The 20,635-nt window shown below is 47.9% G+C and overlaps 1 protein-coding gene across 15 annotated transcripts in view; it reads right to left on the bottom strand.

The window, feature by feature from the left end:
- TCEANC (transcription elongation factor A N-terminal and central domain containing) overlaps positions 1-20,635 on the bottom strand; it is a 41,788-nt gene that overhangs the window by 20,727 nt on the left and 426 nt on the right. For 6 of the 15 annotated variants that reach the window (XM_069757685.1, XM_069757687.1, XM_069757690.1 and 3 more), the window contains exon 2: positions 6,510-6,615. The exons of 2 other annotated variants lie outside the window; for them this stretch is intronic. The gene's annotated coding sequence lies outside the window, so the exon portion shown is untranslated. Of the gene's footprint in view, positions 1-5,706; positions 5,730-5,973; positions 6,616-20,635 lie in introns of those variants that run through there. 7 more of the 15 variants (XM_069757678.1, XM_069757682.1, XM_069757673.1 and 4 more) reach the window with 5 other exon arrangements.

The raw sequence follows: 20,635 nt of genomic DNA, 5'->3' as shown, positions 1-20,635 counted from the left end.
AGCTGACATGTGCCCGTAATAGGCGCGGGCAGAATCACGATCTGCCCACACCTATTAACTAGTTAAATGCCGCTGTCAAACGCTGACAGCGGCATTTAACTACCGCATCCGGCCGGGTGGCCGGAAATGACGGCATCGCCGACCCCCGTCACATGATCGGAGGTCGGCGATGCTTGTACCTTGTAACCACAGAGGTCCTTGAGACCTCTATGGTTACTGATCGCCGGTAGCTGTGAGCGCCACCCTGTGGTCGGCGCTCACAGCAAACCTGATTTTCTGATACATAGCAGCGAACAGCAGATCGCTGCTATGCAGCAGAGGCGATCGGGTTGTGCCTGCTTCTAGCCTACCATGGAGGCTATTGAAGCATGGCAAAAGTGAAAAAAAAAAGTAAAAAAAAAATGTGAAAAAAAAAAATCAAAAAAATATAAAAGTTTAAATCACCCCCCTTTTCAAAATAAATCAATAAAAAAAAAATCTAATCTACACATATTTGGTATCGTCGCGTTCAGAATCGCCCTTTCTACCAATTAAAAAAAAGCATTAACCTAAACGGCGTAGCGAGAAAAAAATTAGAAACGCCAGAATTACGTTTTTTGGGTCGCCACGACATTGCATTAAAATGCAATAACGGGCGATCAAAAGAACGTATCTGCACCAAAATGCTATCATTAAAAACGTCATCTCGGCACGCAAAAAATAAGCCCTCAACCGACCCCAGATCATGAAAAATGGAGACGCTACGAGTATCAGAAAATGGCGCAATTTTTTTTTTTTTTAGCAAAGTTTGGAATTTTTTTTCACTACTTAGGTAAAAAATAACCTAGACATGTTAGGTGTCTATGAACTCGTACTGACCTGGAGAATCATAATGTCAGGTCAGTTTTAGCATGTAGTGAACCTAGCAAAAAAGCCAAACAAAAAACAAGTGTGGGACTGCACTTTTTTTGCAATTTCACCGCACTTGGAATTTTTTTCCTGTTTTCTAGTACACGACATGCTAAAACCAATTATGTCGTTCAAAAGTGCAACTCGTCCCGCAAAAAATAAGCCCTCACATGGCCAAATTGACGGAAAAATAAAAAAGTTATGGCTCTGGGAAGGAGGGGAGTGAAAAACGTACATGGAAAAATGAAAAATCCCAAGGTCATGAAGGGGTTAAGAAATGAAGGCCAGTCAGTCCGAAAAATTGGGAAAACTTTGAAAGTGTCCCCAAGTGCAGTGGCAAAAACCATCAAGCGCTACAAAGAAACTGGCTCACATGAGGACCGCCCCAGGAAAGGAAGACCAAGAGACACCTCTGCTTCTGAGGATAAGTTTATCCGAGTCACCAGCCTCAGAAATTGCAGGTTAACAGCAGCTCAGATTAGAGACCAGGTCAATGCCACACAGAGTCCTAGCAGCAGACACATCTCTACAACAACTGTTAAGAGGAGACTTTGTGCAGCAGGCCTTCATGGTAAAATAGCTGCTAGGAAACTAAGGACAGGCAACAAGGAGAAGAGACTTGTTTGGGCTAAAGAACACAAGGAATGGACACTAGACCAGTGAAAATCTGTGCTTTGGTCTGAGGAGTCCAAATTTGAGATCTTTGGTTCCAACCACCGTGTCTTTGTGCGACGCAGAAAAGGTGAACGGATGGACTCTACATGCCTGGTTCCCAGTGTGAAGCATGGAGGAGGAGGTGTGATGGTGTGGGGGTGCTTTGCTGGTGACACTGTTGGGGATTTATTCGAAATTGAAGGCATACTGAACCAGCATGGCTACCACAGCATCTTGCAGAGGCATGCTATTCCATCCGGTTTTCATTTAGTTGGACCATCATTTCTTTTTCAACAGGACATTTGACCAAGAAGGAGAGTGATGGGGTGCTACGCCAGATGACCTGGCCTCCACAGTCACCAGACCTGAACACATTTGAGATGGTTTGGGGTTAGCTGGACCGCAGAGTGAAGGCAAAAGGGCCAACAAGTGCTAAGCATCTCTGGGAACTCCTTCAAGATTGTTGGAAGGCCATTCCCAGTGACTAACTCTTGAAGCTCATCAAGAGAATGCCAAGAGTGTGCAAAGCAGTCATCAAAGCAAAAGGTGGCTACTTTGAAGAACCTAGAATATAAGACATAATTTCAGTTGTTTCACACTTTTTTGCTAAGTATATAATTCCACATGTGTGAATTCATAGTTTTGATGTCTTCAGTGTGAATGTACAATTTTCATAGTCATTAAAATACAGAAAAATCTTTAAATGAGAAGGTGTGTCCAAACTTTTGGTCTGTACTAATTATTATTATTATTATTTATTGTTATAGCGCCATTTATTCCATGGCGCTTTACATGTGAGGAGAGGTATACATAATGAAAACAAGTACAATAATCTTAAACAATACAAGTCATAACTGGTACAGGAGGAATGAGGACCCTGCCCGCGAGGGCTCACAATCTACAAGGGATGGGTGAGAATACAGTAGGTGAGGGTAGAGATGGTCATGCAGCGGTTTGGTCGATCGGTGGTAGCTGCAGGTTGTAGGCTTGTCTGAAGAGGTGGGTCTTCAGGTTCTTTTTGAAGGTTTCGATGGTAGGCGAGAGTCTGATGTGTTGTGGTAGAGGGTTCCAGAGTAGGGGTGATACGCGAGAGAAATCTTGTATACGATTGTGGGAAGAGGAGATAAGAGGGGAGTAGAGTAGGAGGATCGGAGGTTGCGGGTAGGTAAGTACCGGGAGACGAGGTCACAGATGTATGGAGGAGACAGGTTGTGGATGGCTTTGTACGTCTTGGTTAGGGTTTTGTAGTGGAGTCTCTGGGCAATGGGGAGCCAGTGAAGGGATTGACAGAGGGGAGAGGCCGGGGAATAGCAGGGGGGGGACAGGTGGATTAGTCGGGCAGCAGAGTTTAGAATAGATTGGAGGGGTGCGAGAGTGTTAGCGGGGAGGCCACAGAGCAGGAGGTTGCAGTAGTCAAGGCGAGAGATGATGAGGGCATGGACTAGGGTTTTTGCAGATTCATGGTTGAGGAATGAACGGATTCGTGAAATATTTTTGAGTTGCAGTCGGCAGGAAGTGGAAAGGGCTTGGATATGTGGTTTGATGGAGAGATCAGCGTCAAGGATTACCCCGAGGCAGCGAGCTTGTGGGACTGGGGAGAGTGGGCATCCATTTACTGTAATGGATAGGTTCGTTGGGGGGGTCGCGTGAGATGGGGGAAAGATGATGAATTCTGTTTTGTCCATGTTAAGATTCAAAAATCTAGCGGAGAAGAAGGATGAAATAGTGGACAGACATTGAGGGATTCTGGTTAGAAGGGAGGTGATATCTGGTCCAGAGATGTAGATCTGTGTGTCGTCAGCATAGAGGTGATACTGAAAGCCATGAGATTCTATGAGCTGTCCCAGGCCAAAGGTGTAAATGGAGAAGAGCAAGGGCCCAAGGACTGAACCTTGTGGGACTCCGACAGATAGAGGGCGAGGTGAGGAGGTGGTGTGTGAGTGGGAGACGCTGAATGTCCGGTCTGTTAGGTATGATGAGATCCAGGATAGGGCCAAGTCTGCGATGCCAAGGGATGAGAGGGTTTGTAATAATAGGGAATGGTCCACTGTGTCAAAGGCAGCCGACAGGTCGAGGAGGAGGAGGACAGAGTAGTGTCGCTTGCTCTTGGCGGTTAAGAGGTCATTGGTGACTTTAGTTAGGGCAGTTTCGGTGGAATGGTGTGACCGGAAGCCAGATTGTAGGCGGTCAAAGAGGGAGCAGGAAGAGAGATGGGAGGACAGTTCAAGGTAGACGTGTTGTTCCAGTAGTTTGGAGGCATAGGGGAGAAGTGATATAGGGCGATAGCTAGATACAGAGGATGGGTCAAGAGAGGGCTTTTTGAGGATAGGTGTGATGGAGGCATGTTTAAAGCTTGAGGGGAAAACACCAGTTGTTAGAGATAAGTTGAAGAGATGGGTTAGGGTTGGGATGAAGATTGTGGTGAGGTTTGGGATGAGGTGGGATGGGAGCGGGTCAAGTGCACAGGTGGTGAGATGTGATCTTGAGAGTAGAGTGGAGAGTTGATCTTCTGTAATGGTGGAGAAGTTGGTTTTGGAGGTGGAGGGCTGTGAAATCGGGAGGAAGAGCTCTGGGGGTTGTTGACCAAAACTGTCTCTAATGCTATCAATCTTCTGCTTGAAAAATGAGGCAAAGTCTTCAGCAGAGATAAGTGGGGAGGGAGGAGGTGCTGGGGGACGGAGGAGAGAATTGAAGGTGTTGAATAACTGTTTAGGGTTGTGAGAGAGGGAGGAATGAGAGATGAGAAGTAGGTTTGTTTAGCTGTGGCAAGTGTGGTCTTGAAAGTAGTGAGGGACTGTTTGAATGCGATGAAGTGCTCGTTAGAGTGGGATCTTTTCCATCTGCGCTCAGCAGCTCTGGAAGCTCGCCTAAGTTCTTTGGTCAGGCTGGTGTGCCAGGGCTGTCTGTTGATTTTGCGAGCTTTGGTATGTGTAAGTGGGGCAGCAGATTCCAAAGCTACAGCTATTGTGGTATTATATAGAGCAGCAGCGTCATCCGCATTGTGTATGGAACTTATGCCTGTGAGGTGGAGGAGGGATTCAGAGAATGAATGTAGGTCAAGATGTTTAATATTTCTGCGAGGGTGTGAAAGTTTGTGGGGTGGAAATTGTAGACATGGAGTGGAGAGAGATGAGAATGTGAGAAAGTTGTGGTCAGAGAGTGGAAGAGGTGAGTTAGAGATGTTAGATAGGGAGCAGAGGCGGGTGAAGATGAGGTCCAGTGTGGGACCGTCTTTGTGAGTGGCTGCAGAAGACCATTGAGTGAGGCTGAAGGAGGAAGTGAGAGATAGAAGTTTAGTGGCAGCTGAGAGGGAAGTGTCAATGGGTATGTTGAAGTCGCCCATGATGATAGTGGGGATGGCCGCAGAAAGGAAATGAAGTAGCCAGGTGGTGAAGTGGTCAAAGAAGATGGTGGCTGGCCCTGGGGGGCGGTAAATGACAGCCAGTTGGAGGTTGGTGGGGTAATAGATGCGCATATAGTGCACCTCAAAGGAAGGGAGGGTAACAGAGGGTGGCAGTGGGATTGGGGTGAAGGAGCAGTTATCTGACAGGAGAAAACCAACTCCTCCGCCATGTTTGCTGCTGGGGCGGGGTGTGTGGGAAAGGTGGAAGCCACCGTAAGAGAGTGCAGCAGGGGAGACTGAGTCAGAGGGGGTGAGCCATGTTTCGGTGATGGCGAGGAAGGAAAGTTTGGTAGTAACAAAGAGATCATGGATGTAGGAGAGCTTGTTGCAGACAGAGCGAGCGTTCCACAGAGCTCCCATTAGTGGGACTGGGGAAGCGGGGACTGGGTGAATGGGTATTAGGTTAGAGAGGTTACGGAAGTTTGTGCTAGAGCGTGGATGGGAGGTAGAAATGATTGTGGAAATATGGTGAGGAGGACCAGGATTTGGAGAGATATCACCAGCAGTAAGAAGGAGCAGAGAAAGTGTTAGCAGGTGGGAGCAGGAGAGGGCGTGAGGGGGCTGTCTGTGCTTGGAGACAGAGGATTGTATGTTAAGGAACAGTTTGGAGGAGGAGGTGAGGTGGATGGGGAGGATTGAAGAGGAGATGAACAGTTCCTTACTAGGTGTAGGGATCAGGGGAGGTAGCAGAAAGTGAAGGATTATAGGGGTGAAAGTGAAAACAAACAGAAACATTCTTTTCAAAGACTGTGGCCAGTTACCTTCAGTTCCAATTCAGGTTTTAATTCTACTGTAATCCACACTTTTAAGGACACACTTCTAAGGGATCACACTGCAGACTGAAGTCCATGCAGACTTATACTATGCAATATATGGCAAACTAAGTGCGTTCAGGTGTGAAGCAGAGAGGAGTGGTCTCTGCTCATCTTGGTCAGAGAATTAAGGGTGGACCAGATGCATACAATCAGGCCTGAGTAAACAAGGTCATAAATAACACAGGGTAAGCTGGGGTTAGCTGAAAAGCATACCATGAGAATGCTAGGAGCAGAGGAAAGTCTGTGTGGAAAGCTGGGTGATGTAATTATGTGCACTTCATAGACAGACAGCGCAGGGGAGCTGGCTGGATAGACATACCACCATGAGAATGCTAGGAGCAGAGGAAAGTCTGTGTGGAAAGCTAGGTGATGTAATTATGTGCACTTCATAGACAGATAGCGCAGGGGAGCTGGCTGGATAGACATACCATGAGAATGCTAGGAGCAGAGGAAAGTCTGTGTGGAAAGCTGGGTGATGTAATTATGTGCACTTCATAGACAGACAGCGCAGGGGAGCTGGCTGGATAGACATACCACCATGAGAATGCTAGGAGCAGAGGAAAGTCTGTGTGGAAAGCTGGGTGATGTAATTATGTGCACTTCATAGACAGACAGCGCAGGGGAGCTGGCTGGATAGACATACCATGAGAATGCTAGGAGCAGAGGAAAGTCTGTGTGGAAAGCTGGGTGATGTAATTATGTGCACTTCATAGACAGACAGCGCAGGGGAGCTGGCTGGATAGACATACCATGAGAATGCTAGGAGCAGAGGAAAGTCTGTGTGGAAAGCTGGGTGATGTAATTATGTGCACTTCATAGACAGAGAGCGCAGGGGAGCTGGCTGGATAGACATACCTGTTGGAAGAATAGAGATGCTTGTTAGAGTGCGATGGTGGCAGGTAGCAGGGCACAGTCTGTATACATCTTTCAGGTTTTAATTCTACTGTAATCCACACTTTTAAGGACACACTTCTAAGGGATCACACTTATAAACATTTATAATTTGTTTTCATTTTTTTTTACATTATTCTTATATTATGTAGTGCAGTACATATTCACAGGTCCCACTTCCCCTATAAATAATATTTGCATTAAAAGCATTCACCAGCAGGGGGCGGTATTTTATAATAAATGGTTCGCGGGATCAGTCCTAATGAAGCTCAGTAGTGGTTTCCAAGGATAATCACATAAGTACCTTCCAGAAGCTGAAACCCCAGGTGAACCTGTCACATCAAGCATGATGCTTATACCTGGAGATCGCATGTTATAGAGCTAATCAGACAGATTAGCTAAAGGGCTCATTTAGTCTGGGCTAGATATGAAGAGGACTGACCCCTTGAAAAGCAAACTTCAGAGAATTTTGCCTTACTTGGTCATGTACCTCACCGCTTACTTAAAGCGGTTGTCTCACCTTTGGAATTTATCCCATTCCTCTACGTACTCCCAAGCTCTGATCAGTTGTAGCATACCTTCCAACTTTTGAAGCTGGGAAAGAGGGACAAAGTTAGCGGCGCGCAACGCGCGGCGCGGCAAATTTTAGGCCACGCCTCTGACCACACCCATTCACTAGTCACACCCATATCCACGTCTCAACCACACCCATTTAGCACTGCTGATCACACTGTTCATAAAGAATAATTATAAACAAAAAAATATGGCCACACAGTGCTCTATACTGTATAACGGCCACACATGATGCTCAATACTGTATAACGGCCACACAGTGCTCCATACTGTATAATGGCCGCACATGATGCTCCATACTGTATAATGGCCACACAGTGCTCCATACTGTATAATGACTGCACATGATGCTCCATACTGTATAATGGCCACACATGATGCTCAATACTGTATAATGGCCACACATGATGCTCAATACTGTATAACGACCCCACATGATGCTCAATACTGTATAACGGCCCCACATAATGCTCAATACTGTATAACGGCCACACATAATGCTCAATACTGTATAACGGCCACACATAATGCTCCATACTGTATAACAGCCACACATGATGCTACATACTGTATAACAGCCACACATGATGCTACATACTGTATAATGGCCACGCATGATGCTACATACTGTATAATGGCCACACATGATGCTCCATACTGTATAATAGCCACACATGATGCTCCATATTGTATAATGACCGCACATGATGCTCCATACTGTATAATGGCCCCACATGATGCTCCATACTGTATAATGGCCACACATGATGCACCATACTGTATATTGGCCGCACATGATACTTCGTACCGTATAATGGCCACACATAGCTACTCCTACACACGCGGCTGCGCTCCGTACACTTTGCATACACGGCTCTGCTCCATACACACGGCTCCACTCCATACATCTCAAACACACGGCTCCGTTCCGTTCACCTCGTACACATTCAGCTCCGCTCCATACACCTCATACACACACCGCTCCACTCCATACACATTGCAGAAGCTACTCCGCTCCGTATACCTTGCACACACACGGCTCCGCTGCGTACACCTCATACACATACGGCTCCTCTCCATACATCTCGTACACACACGGCACTACTCCGTACACCTCGTACACACACGGGTCCGCTCTATACACATTGCACACACTGCTCCGCTCCGTATACCTTGCACACACACGGCTCCGCTGCGTACACCTCATACACATACGGCTCCTCTCCATACATCTCGTACACACACGGCACTACTCCGTACACCTCGTACACACACGGGTCCGCTCTATACACATTGCACACACTGCTCCGCTCCGTATACCTTGCACACACACGGCTCCGCTGCGTACACCTCATACACATACGGCTCCTCTCCATACATCTCGTACACACACGGCACTACTCCGTACACCTCGTACACACACGGCTCCGCTCTATACACATTGCACACACTGCTCCGCTCCGTATACCTTGCACACACATGGCTCTGCTCCGCACACCTCGTACACACGTGGCTCTGCTCTGTACACCTCGTACACACGTGGCTCTGCTCTGTACACCTCGTACACACGTGGCTCCACTCCATACACCTTTCACACTCTGCTCTCATCCGAACACCTCTTACACGACTCCTCTCCGTACACCTCGTACACACGCGGCTGTGCTCCGTACACCTCGTACACACGCGGCTGTGCTCCGTACACCTCGTACACACGGCTCCGTACACCTCGTACACACTCGGCTGCGCTCCGTACACCTCATGCACACGGCTCCGTACACCTCGTACACACGCGGCTCAGCTCCGTACACCTCGTACACACGCGGCTCAGCTCCGTACACCTCATGCACACGGCTCCGTACACACGCGGCTGCGCTCCGTACACCTCGTACACACGGCTCCGTACACCTCGTACACACGCGGCTGCGCTCCGTACACCTCATGCACACGGCTCCGTACACCTCGTACACACGCGGCTGCGCTCCGTACACACGGCTCCGTACACCTCGTACACACGCGGCTCAGCTCCGTACACCTCGTACACACGCGGCTGCGCTCCGTACACCTCATGCACACGGCTCCGTACACCTCGTACACACGTGGCTGCGCTCCGTACACCTCGTACACACGCGGCTGCGCTCCGTACACCTCATGCACACGGCTCCGTACACCCCTTACACACACGGCTCAGCTCCGTACACCTCGTACACACGCGGCTGCGCTCCGTACACCTCGTACACACGGCTCCGTACACCTCGTACACACGCGGCTGCGCTCCGTACACCTCGTACACACGGCTCCGTACACCTCGTACACACGCGGCTGCGCTCCGTACACCTCGTACACACGGCTCCGTACACCTCGCACACACACGGCTCCGTACACCTCGTACACACGCGGCTGCGCTCCGTACACCTCGTACACACGGCTCCGTACACCTCGTACACACGCGGCTGCGCTCCGTACACCTCGTACACACGGCTCCGTACACCTCATGCACACGGCTCCGTACACACCTCGTACACACGCGGCTGCGCTCCGTACACCTCGTACACACGCGGCTGCGCTCCGTACACCTCGTACACACGGCTCCGTACACCTCGTACACACGCTGCTGCGCTCCGTACACCTCGTACACACGGCTCCGTACACCTCGTACACACGCGGCTGCGCTCCGTACACCTCGTACACACGCGGCTGCGCTCCGTACACCTCGTACACACGGCTCCGTACACCTCGTACACACGCGGCTGCGCTCCGTACACCTCGTACACACGGCTCCGTACACCTCGTCCACACGCGGCTGCGCTCCGTACACCTCATGCACACGGCTCCGTACACACGCGGCTGCGCTCCGTACACCTCGTACACACGGCTCCGTACACACGCGGCTGCGCTCCGTACACCTCGTACACACGGCTCCGTACACAAGCGGCTGCGCTCCGTACACCTCATGCACACGGCTCCATACACCTCGTACACACGCGGCTGCGCTCCGTACACCTCATGCACACGGCTCCGTACACCCCTTACACACACGGCTCAGCTCCATACACCCTCGTACACACACGGCTCTGCTACATCCACCCTGTAAACACCTCCTGACCTCACACATACGCTGCCTTACCCTCCTCCGGCGCCATGGCAACCAGCAAAGTCCTGTATATGGAGGTCCTCCTCCCGAATCCGATCATGTGACCCCTGACTCCTCCCATCCTGTGACCTCATCACAGGTCCTGTGCACAGAGCAGCCATTATGTGCTGCTGTGCTGGCCGGGTGCAGGGAGCTCTCAGCTGACCGACCGGGTGATTCACATACCTCCCAACCAGTGCGGGACAATTAATGTCCCGCCCGGGATCGCGGGGCTGACTGTCAAAATCAGGACAGTCCCGCTGGATCCGGGACGGTTGGGAGGTATGTTTGTAGACTTTAGGCTTGTGACGTACCAGAGCTAGTGATGCAGCAGAGAACATAGAGGCCTTGTTGCTCCGCCATAGTGTTTAACTATATTCGCTTCATGACAAAAAAACATAGGTATAGTTAACCCCTTAAGCCCCGAGGGTGGTTTGCACGTTAATGACCGGGCCAATTTTTACAATTCTGACCACTGTCCCTTTATGAGGTTATAACTCTGGAACGCTTTAACGGATCTTGGCGATTCTGACATTGTTTTCTCGTGACATATTGTACTTCATGGTAGTGGTAAAATTTATTCGATATAACTTGCATTTATTTGTGAAAAAAACGGAAATTTGGCGAAAATTTTGAAAATTTCGCAATTTTCCAACTTTGAATTTTTATGCCCTTAAATCACAGAGATATGTCACGCAAAATACTTAATAAGTAACATTTCCCACATGTCTACTTTACATCAGCACAATTTTGGAACCAAAATTTTTTTTTGTTAGGGAGTTATAAGGGTTAAAAGTTGACCAGCCAATTTCTCATTTTTACACCATTTTTTTTTTTTAGGGACCACATCTCATTTGAAGTCATTTTGAGGGGTCTATATGATAGAAAATACCCAAGTGTGACACCATTCTAAAAACTGCACCCCTCAAGGTGCTCAAAACCACATTCAAGAAGTTTATTAACCCTTCAGGTGTTTCACAGGAATTTTTGGAATGTTTAAATAAAAATGAATATTTAACTTTTTTTCACACAAAATTTATTTCAGCTCCAATTTGTTTTATTTTACCAAGGGTAACAGGATAAAATGGATGCCAAAAGTTGTTGTACAATCTGTCCTGAGTACGCTGATACCCCATATATGGGTGTAAACCATTGTTTGGGCATATGGCAGAGCTCGGAAGGGAAGGAGCGCCATTTTACTTTTCAATGCAAAATTGACTGGAATTGAGATGGGATGCCATGTTGCGTTTGGAGAGCCCCTGATGTGCCTAAACATTGAAACCCCCACAAGTAACACCATTTTGGAAAGTAGACCCCTTAAGGAATTTATCTAGATGTGTGGTGAGCACTTTGACCCAACAAGTGCTTCACAGAAGTTTATAATGCAGAGCCGTAAAAATAAAAAATCATATTTTTTCACAAAAATGATCTTTTCGCCCCCAATTTTTTATTTTCCAAAGGGTAAGAGAAGAAATTAGACCACAAAAGTTGTTGTGCAATTTGTTCTGAGTGCGACGATACCCCATATGTGGAGGTAAACCACTTTTTGGGCGCATAGCAGAGCTCGGAAGGGAAGGAGCGCCATTTGACTTTTCAATGCAAAATTGACTGGAATTAAGATGGGACGCCATGTTGGTTTGGAGAGCCCCTGATGTGCCTAAACATTAAAACCCCCCACAAGTGACACCATTTTGGAAACTAGACCCCCTAAGGAACTTATCTAGATGTGTTTTGAGAGCTTTGAACCCCCAAGTGTTTCACTACAGTTTATATAAAAATAGAAAATAATAATTTTTTTTTTTCGTAAAAAATATTTTTTAGCCCCCAGTTTTGTATTTTAACAAGGGTAACAGAATAAATTGGACCCCAAAAGTTGTTGTCCAATTTGTCCTGAGTACGCTGATACCCAATATGTGGGGGGGAACCACTGTTTGGGCGCATGGCAGAGCTCGGAAGGGAAGGAGTGCCATTTGGAATGCAGACTTAAATGGATTGGTCTGCAGGCGTCACGTTGCATTTGCAGAGCCCCTGATGTACCCAAACAGTACAAACCCCCCACAAATGACCCCATATTAGAAACTAGACCTCCAAAGGAACTTATCTAGATGTGTTGTGAGAACTTTGAACCCCTAAGTGTTTCACTACAGTTTATAACGCAGAGCCGTGAAAATAAAAAATCCTTTTTTTTCCCACAAAAATGATTTTTAGCCCCCCAAATTTTTATTTTCCCAAGGATAACAAGAGAACTTGGACCCAAAAAGTTGTTGTCCAATTTGTCTCGAGTACGCCGATACCCCATATGTTGGGGTAAACCCCTGTTTGGGCGCACGGGAGAGCTCGGAAGTGAAGGAGCACTGTTTTACTTTTTCTATGCAGAATTGGCTGGAATTGAGATCGGACGCCATGTCGCGTTTGGAGAGCCCCTGATGTGCCTAAACAGAGGAAACCCCCCAATTATAACTGAAACCCTAATCCAAACGCACCCCTAACCCTAATCCCAACTGTAACCCTAACCACACACCTAACCCTGACACACCCATAATTCTAATCCCAACCCTAATCCCAACCGTAAATGTAATCCAAACCCTAACCCTAACCCTAATGGGAAAATGGAAATAAATACATTTTTTTTTATTTTATTATTTTTCCCTAAGGCTAGGTTCACATTGCGTTAGGGCAATCCGTTTAGCGCTAGCGGATTGCGCTAACGCAATGTCTTTTTAGGTGTCGCGTTTAGTGGTCGCGTTAACGTCCCCGCTCTGGCAGATCGGGGATCGGACCTCGGGTGCGCCGCAGACGCTGCAAGCAGCGTCCGAGGCGAACCACAAAAGAACGGCACCTTGCTAGCGGTAGCCGACAAGATGACGTTTTCAGCGGTACCATGGTTATTTATATCCGTCTTTTTGATCGCGTGTTATTCCACTTTTTGTTCGGCGGTACGATAATAAAGCGTTGTTTTTTGTCTCGTTTTTTTTCTTACGGTGTTCACTGAAGGGGTTAACTAGTGGGACAGTTTTATAGGTGGGGTCGTTACGGACGCGGCGATACTAAATATGTGTACTTTTATTGTTTTTTTTTTGTTTTTAGATAAAGAAATGTATTTATGGGAATATTTTTTTTTTCTTCTTTATTTAGGAATTTTTTGTTTTTTTTTGTTTTACACGTGTGGAAATTTTTTTTTTTTACTCTTTCACTTTGTCCCAGGGGGGGACATCACAGATCACTGATCTGACAGTGTGCACAGCACTCTGTCAGATCGGTGATCTGACAAACAGCCGTGCAGGATTAGAGCTGCAGCTGCAGCCTGCTCCTGACCCGGAAGTACTCCCTGCAGGACCCGGATGCAGCTCCGTGGCCATTTTGGATCCGGGGACTGCAGGAAAAAGACGCTTGGTACACGGTGAGTACATCACCGTGTACCGATCGTCTCAGGGAAGCCCGCAGGGAGCCCCCTCCCTGCGCGATGCTTCCCTGTTCCACCGGTACACTGCGATCATCTTTGATCGCGGTGTGCCGGGGGTTAATGTGCCGGGAGCGGTCCGTGACCGCTCCTGGCACATAGTGCCGGATGTCAGCTGCGATAGGCAGCTGACACCCGGCCGCGCTCCCCCCGTGAGCACGGCCGATCGCTATGGCGTACTATCCCGTCGGTGGGAATTAAGGCCCACCCCACCTTGACGGGATAGTACGTCATATGGGATTAAGGGGTTAAAAGCACGTTCTACCTGAATATCCAAGTGGGACCCCTATCACTATGGACGCAGTTGTAGCCCTTGAGACCGTTCCCTCATAAAGGACCTTCATTGACCTCACCCAACTGCTCTCAATGGCTATTATAGTAGAGAGAAAGATGGTGATGAAGGCTGGAATGGACGTCTACCCTCTCCAGCAATGAGTCCCACTTTTGTATTGGATACAATTATAACTAGTGATGAGCGAATATACTCGTTACTCGAGATTTCCTGAGCATGCTCGGGTGTCTTCCGAGTATTTTATAGTGCTCGGAGATTTAGTTTTCATTGCCGCAGCTGAATGATTTACATCTGTTAGCCAGCATAAGTACATGTGGGGGTTGCCTGGTTGCTAGGGAATCCCCACATGTAATCAAGCAGGCTAGTAGCTGTAAATCATCCAGCTGCGGCGAAGAAAACTAAATCTCCGAGCACTAAAAAATACTCGGAGGACACCCAAGCGTGCTCGGGAAATCTCAAGTAACGAGTATATTCGCTCATCACTAATTATAACGGAAGATTGGTCTAGATTCCACATGGCCAATGCCATAAAGAGGCCTTCAAGAGGGAACATCACACAGGTCTTATTACTCGAATTAGTGTGTGGGGTGGTATAATTTATGGAGTCTTCATTCCAGGTATAAGAACAGCTCGGCATTACATTAAATTAGTAATGGAACCAGTGGTATGTCTTCTTCTCCCAAGTGTCCCAGGAGCCATTTTTAGCACAACAATGCCAGGCCGTATGTTGCTTGTGCTACTATGAGCAGCCTGCATGGCCTAAACATGTTACCATGGCCTGCAGGGTCTCTGGACTTGTCTCCCACCCCCAGGACATCTGGGATGTCATTGATCGACAATTGCAAAGGGAGCTGTCAGCTGCGGATCTTTATGATTAGCATGGACAACTGCATTCATTGTGGCCGAACATTAGTCAGATACCCATTAAAGGAGTGTCCAGTCTTTAACTATAATGCCGGGGTCACACTTGCGAGTTCAATGCGAGTAACTTGCGCTAGTCTCTCGCATCAATACCCGGCACTGCCGCTGGCACTCAGGAACGGAGTGTGTGGTCGATCTTAGTTTTGAAGTGTGGCAAAGTCCTCAGCAGAGATGAGGGAGGTTGGAGGGGGCAGTGGTGGGTGGAGGATGGAGTTAAAAGTTTTGAATAACTTTTTTTGGGTTGTAGGATAGGGAAGATATGAGGGTTGTGAAGTAGGCCTGTTTAGCAGGCCGGGAGTATACATACCGCATACTTGTAGTCACATGACCGACGTTCCCAGAGCCCGCACCAGAGAATCCTCATAGCGTGCAATGTGAGGATTCACAAGTCTGCAGTCATAGTGACTGCAGACTATTAGTTTAAAAAGAATCTGTCAGCGGGTTTTTGCTATGTAATCTGAAGACAGCAGGAGATAGAGGCTGAAACACAGAACTCAGGGATGTGTCACTTGTCGGAGTGTTTGCCGTTTGCTAAAAGTGAAGGACTATCACTAAGAGATTAATATTGCTTGATTAGTCGGGCAACGCCCCCTTCTGTGATAAGCAGCTCACTGTCTGTGGACTTGGATATAAATCACTTTCTTATGTAGAAAAACCACACATTTACCAATACAATTATGACAGCTTTCTGGTACATTTAAAGAGTCGCTTCAGTTAAAAACATTTTAAAACTACTAATTACACCCGCACCGACCAACGTTTTACAGGGGCGGGTTGATATTGACAGTAGATGCAGGTGGAACAGACTCTGTACAGAGTTTAGTGGCCGTTGTTGGGTACTGACGCTCAGCTCATATGCCCTTCTGTCATATCCATCCATAGTGTGACCTGCAAACAGCTGATCTATGAGGGTACCGGACCCAGTAATCTGATATTGATAACATATCCTATAGATGGTCGTTAGTACAGCAAGCCTTGACCAGGGGTATGATTCAATTTTTTTTTTAATAGGATCCCCATTTTGTTTGGAAACCACTCCCCCATTTAAAAAAAACACACCCAATTTGGATACCACGCCCATTTTGTTAGCCACACCCATTTTTACGCACGCTTTCCTCAATCGCAAAATAGAAGTAATGGTAACTACAAGATAAGGCATTTTCCCCTTCTTACCCAACCTGTACCTTTACCGGTCTCATTGCCTCCTGTTAAGTACACGTTCCAGTCACTTCTTAGTATGGCGTACAGTATTAAAGAATTTTTCTAAAGTTTTGAAAATTAGTACTAAAGGAACCTGCCCCAAAATGGAAAGGATGAGCACCCGTCCACCTGTCACCTCTCCTGTACGCTGCACCTTATCTCTGGCCTAAGCAGTCAAAATGTCATCACATATAGCTAAAAAGGTCGTTCACTCTCGGACAACCCCTTTCATTGTACCTACCTGTGTCTGGTTAATAGAGTACTTACCGCCGTCACTGCGCCAAACGCAGCAGCTAATCAGTGGATGCTGGTACACTACAGCACTCACACAACAATGTTACGATATTGCGACGTACACAGCACTCTGAGAGGAGCGTCCTTAGGAGGTAAGTATGCTTTTTTAATAGACGAATTAGGAACATTGAAAGGGGCTATCCAATAGTTGGTGCAAATTTCCAAAGCTTTATAAAATCCTCAAAAAAGGGCTTAGGCCAGATGGAGTAATAGCCCTCTTAGAGAGGTAACACTAGCGCTACAGAGGCATTAGGTGTATGAGGCGGCACCACCAAAGAGGCACATAATTGGTGACAAGGCACCATCGAGGGCCAATGACGCATTCACAGTGATGGTTGAAGAGGCACCAAAATCTATCAGTAAGGACTCCTGACCCGCTTTGTGGAACCGCCTGCTATTTTAACATGTGGCTCTATGGAACCCAGTTGAACCCCCTGAATCCCACCACTGCCTTTAAAGGGACTCTGTCAGCACACAATGACTGTTCACATCAAGTACAGGCGCTTCACGTTGGGACCAATCATTTATATACACATTCTCATCGGGTTAGTTTCCATCTATCTCCTCCCTTCTGTAGCTCTATGAAGTCAGAGCTGTCAATAACAGACGAGGGAGGTGGAGACTGAGGGACAACAAGCAGGCGGGAAGGTGAATATAAATTACTAGATGGAGGCCCGATGCTATCGCTTCGGGAGGGTGGTGACGTGCCGATGGTGGCATGCTGCAAAGCCTGCTCCCATTGGCACGTCACCACCCTCCCAATGCGATAGCATCAGGCCTCCATCTGCACTCAGGATCCCCGAGATCAGCAGGGCGGAGAGCAACATCTCCGGGATCCATCTGCCGTGCCATCTGCGATCCGCACTCTGTCCCGCCAACACGGCCGCTGCTGCTAGCATTATCGGAAGTTGTAGTTTTTCGCTGGGAATTTGTTGTTGGCAGTGAGGTGCACAGTGTGAGGTGTGTGAGCGGCGAGAGGTGTGTGCGCGGTGTCCCAGCAGTGGGGCTCCGGTGATGACCCGCTGGTGGTACTGCGCAAGGGCCTGGTACCACCAGCGGGTGCCATATTGGAATACCCATCACTTGTGTATTCCAATATGGCGGTCGGCATACTTCCGGTGCATTGCAGTGGATTGTGGGATGTGAGGACGTCCAGACGGAAGTGGATGACAGACAATTTAAGATAATTATATAAATAGATTGGCCCTGCCATGAAGTACTGAGTGCCTGTACTTGGTTGAACAGTCATTGTGTGCTGACGAGGCCCTCTCTCTAAGGCTGGTTTCACATTTGCGTCTATGTACGCAGGGTATCATCCGCAAACAAGTGCATGCAAATGCATGCTAATGCAGTGTTTTTATCCGCATCAGCTTATGCATGGCAGTGAAAAAACGCTGCGTGTGCATGCATTTGTATGCGTTTGTTGCCTGCGTTTGCGTTTTTTATGCGCATGCGTTCGATATGTCCAGCAGGACGTGTCTCAATGGGCATGTCTCAATTGGTTCCTAGATATGTGCAGTCCGAAGTACCCAAATGCATTGAACGCATGCGTACACAAGGACATGCGTATGCATGCTTTCCCATAGACAGTAATGCGTTTTTTTTAACGCACTCATCCACATGTGCATGTCTGCGCATATTTGATGAATTTTTGACGCTTCCAAAAATGCAACATGTTGCGTTTGCCGGACCCCGCCGCACATCGAGAAACACATGGGTACACATCCGCAGGCAAACACATGTCCCTGCGTACACCATGTTAAAGGGAACCTGTCACCCCGAAAATCGCGGGTGAGGTAATCCCACCGGCATCAGGGGCTTATCTGCAGCATTCTATAATGCTGTAGATAAGCCCCCGATGTTACCTGAAAAAGGAGAAAAAGACGTTAGATTATACTCACCCAGGGGCGGTCCCGCTGCTGGTCTGGTCAGATGGGCGTCTCCGGTCCGCTGCGGCGCCTCCTATCTTCTTTCCATGACGTCCTCTTCTGATCTTCGGCCACGGCTCCGGCGCAGGCGTACTTTGCTCTGCCCTGTTGAGGGCAGACAAAGTACTGCAGTGCGCAGGCGCCGAGCCTCTGACCTTTCCGGCGCCTGCGCACTGCTGTACTATCCTCTGCCCTCAACAGGGCAGAGCAAAGTACGCCTGCGCCGGAGCCGTGGCTGAAGATCAGAAGAGGACGTCATGGAAAGAAGATGGGAGGCGCCGCAGCGGACCGGAGACGCCCATCTGACCAGACCAGCAGCGGGACCGCCCCTGGGTGAGTATAATCTAACGTCTTTTTCTCCTTTTTCAGGTAACATCGGGGGCTTATCTACAGCATTATAGAATGCTGCAGATAAGCCCCTGATGCCGGTGGGATTACCTCACCCCCGATTTTCGGGGTGACAGGTTCCCTTTAAAGATATGTACGCAGGACGCATGCGGATCTATGCGGATGAAACGCTGTGTACACAGACGCAAATGTGAAACCAGCCTAGCACTTAGGCACACTCCAACAACCTACATTTTTGATTAAAAAAAAGCAGATTAGTTGCAAGAGAATAGCTTCTGTGTGAAATCCCTTTCTAACTGGCCCTGATACACTGAATGTCAGATTCTCAGTCACAAAATCTGATCTGAATGGGACAATTCTCTGCCATTACTGAACCCACACACAGATGGGGAATAATGATTATTTATCCATAGGTGTGCAGCTAATGAAAATGATGACCACACCAATATTCACCTTCCATGGGCCAGCGATACACCACCACTCTGGTCTTTGTTGGCAGACGACATCGGTGACATGATGACCTCTGTGCACGTCCTCTGCCAACGTAGAAGGCATGAGACGCTGAACCGTGGTTGGCTGCAGCAGTGATGTAGCTATATGACGTTAACCCTGCAGCCTGTCAAAGACCGAAGCAGCAATGGAAAGGCTTTGTTGGACCTGGGAACAGTGAGGTTATGTGCACACGTTATGGATTTTGCTGCGGATCCGCAGCAGTTTCCCATGAGTTTACAGTACAATGTAAACCTATTGGAAACAAAAAAAAGCTGTGCCCATGCTGCGGAAAAAAACGCACGGAAACGCGTTTTATTTTCCGCAGCATGTCAATTCTTTGTGCGGAATCCGCAGCGTTTTTACATCTGCTCCAATAGAAAACTGCAGATGTAAATAAGCAGCGGAATCCGCAATAGAAAACGCGATAAATCCGCAGGAAAAACCGCAGCGGAACATTCTACGTGTGCACATACCCTGAGTATTGCAGGACCATAGTATTGGTCTGAGTCCGATCCGTCAAAATATCGGATCACGTTTGGACTAATGTTATTCAATGAGGTTGTGCACATCTGAATTTTCCCTTGGACAGAGTGGCTAGAGGCAAAAGATCGGACATGCACAATTTGCCTCCGATCAGACAGCACTCGCCCATTCCTGTTTGTGGGTCTGTGGAGAAAATGGAGAAACTAGTTTTTTTTCTCCACATCCCAGAAACTGAATCCCAGTCTAAGGGTATGTGCACACGTTGCGGTTTTGACGCTGCGGATCCGCAGCAGTTTTCCATGTGGTGTACAGTACAATGTTAACCTATGGAAAACAAAAACCGCTGTGCACATGCTGCGGAAAGAAACGCTGCGGTTTATTTTCCGCAGCATGTCAATTCTTTGTGCGGAATCCACAGCGGTTTGGCACCTGCTCCATATTAAAAATCCGCAGGTGTCTAAAACCGCACAAAAAAAACCGCGATAAATCCGCAGTACTTTTTGCACTGCGGATTTAATCAAATCCGCTGCGGAAAATTCCGCAACGGAATCCGCAGCATGTGCACATGGCCTCAGGCTGCCGTCACACTAGCAGTATTTGGTCAGTATTTTACCTCAGTATTTGTAGCTAAAACCAGGAGTGGGTGATAAATGCAGAAGTGGTGCATATGTTTCTATACTTTTCCTCTAATTGTTCCACTCCTGGTTTTGGCTACAGATACTGAGGTAAAATACTGACCAAATACTGCTAGTGTGACGGTGGCCTTTAGAGTTATAGGACCGCTTTTCTCCTCAGATGGACAACAAACAGCTGTGGGACCCTGGTGTGTTCAGATTCACAACCTACACTCCTATGGGCACATT

This window comes from Ranitomeya imitator, chromosome 3 (assembly GCF_032444005.1).
Source record: "Ranitomeya imitator isolate aRanImi1 chromosome 3, aRanImi1.pri, whole genome shotgun sequence".
Classification (NCBI taxonomy): Eukaryota; Metazoa; Chordata; class Amphibia; order Anura; family Dendrobatidae; genus Ranitomeya; species Ranitomeya imitator.
The sequence above is the reverse complement of the archived record's forward strand: the minus strand, read 5'-3'. Positions and strand labels throughout refer to the sequence as shown.